General features: G+C 42.9%; 1 pseudogene; it reads right to left on the bottom strand.

The window, feature by feature from the left end:
* Positions 1-4,164: 4,164 nt before the first annotated feature.
* Positions 4,165-4,532, bottom strand: LOC102443312 (annotated as a pseudogene).
* Between the last annotated feature and the right edge of the window lie 1,143 nt (positions 4,533-5,675).

Below are 5,675 nucleotides of genomic sequence, written 5' to 3'. Positions count from 1 at the left end.
CAGGTCAATGCTCAATCCACTGAGCAACACCAGGCAGGGCCAATTGTATTTTTTAATTCATCTTTGTTCCTAGCCCCCCAAACCCCTTCCCATCTGGCAACTACCAGTTCAGGAACAAGTACCATTGAACACGGTGGCAGCTACCTCAAGCCCAACATGGCAGCTAAGAGCAATGAACCATCTTGTTCAGTAGCAATTCAGGAACGCTTGCGTTTCATGGATAGGTTTAGAAAATGGGCCAACCCCTTGAAATGATTTTATGCAGTGCTTTATGGGCATGTGCCTATTCCCTCTTTGTTGAGCCTCTTAAATAGGTTCATGACTTAGTATTTGCCAGAGCCATTGGTGTATGGATAGGTTTTGGAGCTCTAACTTTCTTCAGGAAAATATTGATTGAAGATTAGAATGGCTCTCTGAAGGAATGATTATCTATGAGAAGAGCACCTCTCAGTGATTAGGGACCATGAAACTGAATCTTTCTCATACAAAATGTGATGTGGTAACCACAGATGTGACCCAGCTTACTTTATAGAGGCTGCACATTAAGGATTCCAAAGATTCTGCTTGCATCTTACTTTATCTCTTTGAATGAAGACCTTGGGTTGATTTAAAGAGCTCTTCCCATCTTCCCCTCAAAAGCTGGCTCCATAACATTCACTTTAATTTCCCTAGGAATTTAAAAGAACATAAAATGACAGGAAAGATGTCAGCTAATAAGAGGAGCTTGAAAGGGATGAGTTAATGTAACTAAGTTTAGAAGGAAATCCACAATTTTCTGTAAAAGAGCTGTGGTACATTTACATATGGAATACTATGCAGCAGTAAAAAAAATGTTGAAATAGCATGGAGGGACTTGGAGAGTATTATGCTAAGCAAAATAAGCCAGTGAGAGAAAGACAAGTATCACATGATCTCACTCACATAGGGAATCTAATGAACAAAATAAACTGATGAACAAAATAGATCCAGAGACATAGAACCATGGAACAGACTGCGGAATCCCAGAGGGAAGGCTAAGGAGGGAGGGTGGTTGGGAAGAGATTAACCAAAGAACTTGTATGCATATATGCATAACCCATGGACACAGACAATAGGGTGTGAAGGCCTGGGGTAGGGGGGCCGGAGCAGGCTAGAAGAGGTCAATGGGGAAAAAAGGGTACATACGTAATACTTTCAACAATCAAGATTTAAAAAAATAATCATATGTCACATGTATATATCTATCTTTGGTTAAAAACTACTGAAGATTTTGTTTAGGCCAAAATGTGGTCTTACATTGTTAAGTCAAAAACATTCCAGGTGTCTGGCTGGTGCGGCTCAGTGATTGAGTGTCAACCCATGAACCAAGAGGTCACTGGTTCTATTCCCTCCAGCCAGTCTGTTGATGTTTCTCTCCCATTGATGTTTCTAACTCTCTCTCATTCTTCCTTCCTCTCTCTCTGAAAATCAATAAAAACATCCTATATAATAAAAGGTTAATATGCAAATTGTCCCCTCCACCAGGAGTTTGACCAGGGGGTGGGGCTGGCCAGCCAACTGCCCGCGGCCCCTCCCCCCAGTGGGCCCGGCCTGATTGGGGCGGGCTGACTGGACCCCACTTGTGCACGAATTTGTGCACCGGGCCTCTAGTTTATATATAGTTTTTATTTTAAACATTCCAAGTATTTTGGAGGGCAGTCTGTAGCTGTCCATTTCAGGTGCAAATGCAGGAAGGTTTTTGCCCAATTTTGACTAAATTGCCGATAATTACAGGTAGTTGCCACAAAAGCAATAGATCTATTGAAATCTGGGATGTGTGTGTCCTTGGTTTGGACCTGGTGTCACACGTCGCCAACCTAACTTCTGTACTGATCTCCTCGGAGTACATGGGTATAGTCTGTGTTTGGGAGTGCTAGGGGCATTTTGACATTGGTGTGACTAACTCTTCCCAGACCATGGCCCTCTTTTAAATTTCTTCAACATCCTCATCGAGTGCTCTGCATAGTTTTCTGTTTGGCATCTGGTTTGATGTAGTTATATTTCATCACAGCTTCACTGAGAGCTTTTGCAAATTTCTTTGATGCTAATTTAGTTGCTTTAAACTCTTTGGAGGGGAAAAAAGAAACAAAACCAGGGGTACAATAAACTTTGATTACCAGATTCCTAAACACTGAACCGCTCAAGTAACCCATACTTATCATTAGTTTTTGAGAATGGAATTTATAGGAGGAACCTGGGAAGCATTGTTACTGTTGCTGTTCAGATACAGAGGGAAGGGTGCAGAGCCAGAGGCCAGAAAACCCTTGTGGATTTGGATGAATGCTGCACTTCCCAGGACATCTTGAGAAGAGGCTGTAATTTTTAAGCAAGATGAGGTGGTTCGTTTTGCAGAAATTTTTAAAATAATGCCATGTAGAAAGCATTTCAGTGAAAATGGAACCTAAAGGAATACAAGGAATGAAGTGCACTTCTTCCTTAACCAGCTATCTAGACAGCCTACTCCCCATAGTATGAAACTTTAGAACTACCTATATTATCTCAGCTTTTTTTATTCTTTATTTTTTTTAAGTAATATGTGCTCATTGAGAGATCAAGAAATGCATAAAGAAAAGCCTGAACATGTCCAGGAATCTCACCTCCTAGTGTTAACCTTTGTTAAGATTTTGTTATATATTTAGTTTTTCTCTCCATTTTCTTGCCTACATCTTTAGGTACCCATATGGTGAGAGCATTTTCCATATCATGTACCACTCTTCTCCAACTTCATTTTAATGGAAATGTCCAATCCTCTATCATTGGACATTTATGTTTTTCTTTTCTTTTTCCAATTGTAAATAAGGATGTGATGAAAATCAAAAATACAAAACAAAACAAAAACCAAAAACACCTTTACGTCTTAAAGAAATCTTACCAAATTAGCTCCAAGAAATGAAGTAACTTATAATTCCATGAGATGTTTATGAGTGTCCATTTCCAGGGATACTTGTCAACATTAGTGATATATTTTGAAGAAAATATGATAGGTGAAAACTTCACCTCGTTTTTAAAATTTTTAATCGAAATCCTATATAATAAAAGCCTAATATGCTAAGTGTCCGGTCGTCTGGTCGTCCATTCAACCAATCAAAGTGTAATATGCTAATGATATGCGAAGGCCGCTCAACTGCTCGCTATGACGAACACTGACCACCAGGGGGCAGAAAGTTGACCGGTCGACCAGTTGCCATGACATGCACTGACCACCAGGGGGCAGATGCTTCGACCAGTAGGTTAGCTTGCTGCTGGGGTCCGGCCCATCGGGACTGAGTGAGACAGGCTGGACATGCCCTGGAACCCTTCCACGGGCCCTCCCTGGCTAGCCAACCTCCCACATCCCTCCCCGGCTTCGATCATGCACCAGTATGGTCCCTTGGCCTGGCCTGTGCCCTCTCGCAAGCAATCCGGCTGAGGGCCCCGAGTGCATGAATTTCGTGCACCGGGCCTCTAGTATAATACAGAAAAAGTGCACATAACATATGTGAACAGCTTGATGAATTTTCCTAAAGTGAACACATCATGTAAACAGCAGCCTGATCAAGAAGGAAGCACTACCAGTGCCTGGAAAGGCCTTCTCATTCCCTAGCCAGTTACTCCCTCCTGTTCCAGGGCTTGCTCTGTTCGTGCTACTACCAATGGGCATTTGGTGGCTTCCAGTGTTGGCTGTTAACCACCCAACATTGATGATAATTCCTAATAGTTTTAGCTGATGATAATCCCTAATTGTTTTCCCAGGTGGTTGTACAGATTTACTCCTCATTCTTGTCAACACTAGGTCCTTTCTATTATTTAATTCTGGTTTTAATTTGTCCTTGATGACTAAGTGTATTAAACATCTTTTTAGATATTTATTGATCATTTGGACATACTCCTTCGTGAGATATCCGTTGAAGTCTTTATTTTTTTATTTTTTGTTAATCCTTACCTGAGGATATTTTTTCCATTGATTTTTAGACAGAGTGGAAGGGAGGGGAAAAGACAGAGAGAGACATTTGAGTATGGGCTAGGGATCAAGCTTGCAACCGAGGTACATGCTCTTGACAGGAATCAAACCTGGGACCCTTCAGTCCCAGGGTAGACGATCCAGCCACTGAGCAAAAACTGCTAGGGCAATTTATTTTGATTTTTAATGACAGAAACAAAAAAGATCTAAAACCACAGTTTCTGGAAAGAACCACTTGTTCTTGCTTGTTTTGTACCTCTCTTGGGCCTCAAACTTGGTCTCCCTTTGGGCTTGTGTTTTAGAGCAGGCTCTCTGATCCATCCTTGTTGATGACAGGTTTGTCCAAGGGGGTATTCAGAAGAGTACCTTGTGGGCCTGGGGTGATTGTAGGTATAAACTTTGACAAAAGACTTGACCTTTGACCTCTCGACAATTTCTTCTTTGGGGGATAAGAGTCAATTCTAGCCACTAGATCATGGCTGTGGGTATCTGAGGGGCCATTATCAATGTTCTCCAGGACGACCCCTTTGCGACCGGCTGGGACCAGCACCACCTTCTAGGGTTTCATAAACTTGCCAATTTTAACAGCACCCACTCGAGCTTAAGCAGAAAAGGAAAGAACCATACTTCCTCTAACCTTTCACACCAGGGAAAAGGTGATCTCTGAAGTCTTTTTTAAAAATTTATCTATATATATATACTAGAGGACTGGTGCACGAAATTCGTGCATGGGAGGGGGCAGGGGCATCCCTCAGCCCGGCCTGCACCCTCTTGCAATCTGGGACCCCTCAGGGGATACCCGACTGTCAGTTTAGGCCCGATCCCGCAGGGATCCCTGCGGGATCGGGCCTAACCCGGCAGTCGGACATCCCTCTCACAATCTGGGACCGCTGTCTCCTAACCACTAGCCTGCCTGCCTGATGGTCTCTAACTACTTGCCTGCCTGCCTGATCGCCCCTAACCATTCGCCTGCCTGCCTGATCACCCCTAACCACTCGCCTGCCTGCCTGAGCACCTCTAACTGCTCTCCTGCCTGCTTGATTGCCCCTAACTATTCACCTGCCTGCCTGATCACCCATAACCATTTTGCCTGCCTGCCTGATCACACCTAACTGCCCCTGCCTCGGCCCCAGCCGCAGCGGCTTCGTCCAGAAGAACGTCCGGAATGACGTCCAGAAGGTCATTCCTCTGTCCGGTCTAATTAGCATATTACACTTTTATTATATATATATAGTTAATCCTCACCCAATGATATTTTTTTCCATTGATTTTTAGAGAGAGTGGAAGGGAGGGAAGGGGGAGAGAGAGAGAGAGAGAGAGAGAGAGAAAGGGAAGGAGGAATAGAGAAACATTGATGTGAGAGACAGATTAATTGGCAATTGGTTGCCTCCCACACTTTGCCCCAACTGGGGTCAAATGATTGTTTATTAGTTCTGTCACTGATTTGCCATGATACCTATGATATTGTGATTTATAAGAAATATGTAATTGGTCATTTAGATGTCCAAAATATGTTTCTCATATATATATTTGGTCTTCCTCCATAATTCCTGGCTCACAGCTCCCAAAACTCTTGGAATTTCCTAAGTATTGAGTGATAAAGTTCTTTTGTTATGTTAATAAAGTGACTTTTGGAAAGCCCCTAAGGATGGGGGAGCTAGTTGCCAATGGAGCCAACCATTTGATTAGAGGGTTGGAACTTTCAACTCCACTCCAG

This window comes from Myotis lucifugus, unplaced genomic scaffold (assembly GCF_000147115.1).
Source record: "Myotis lucifugus unplaced genomic scaffold, Myoluc2.0 scaffold_8964, whole genome shotgun sequence".
Classification (NCBI taxonomy): Eukaryota; Metazoa; Chordata; class Mammalia; order Chiroptera; family Vespertilionidae; genus Myotis; species Myotis lucifugus.
Note: the sequence above shows the minus strand (reverse complement) of the source record. Positions and strands in the feature narration are given on the sequence as shown.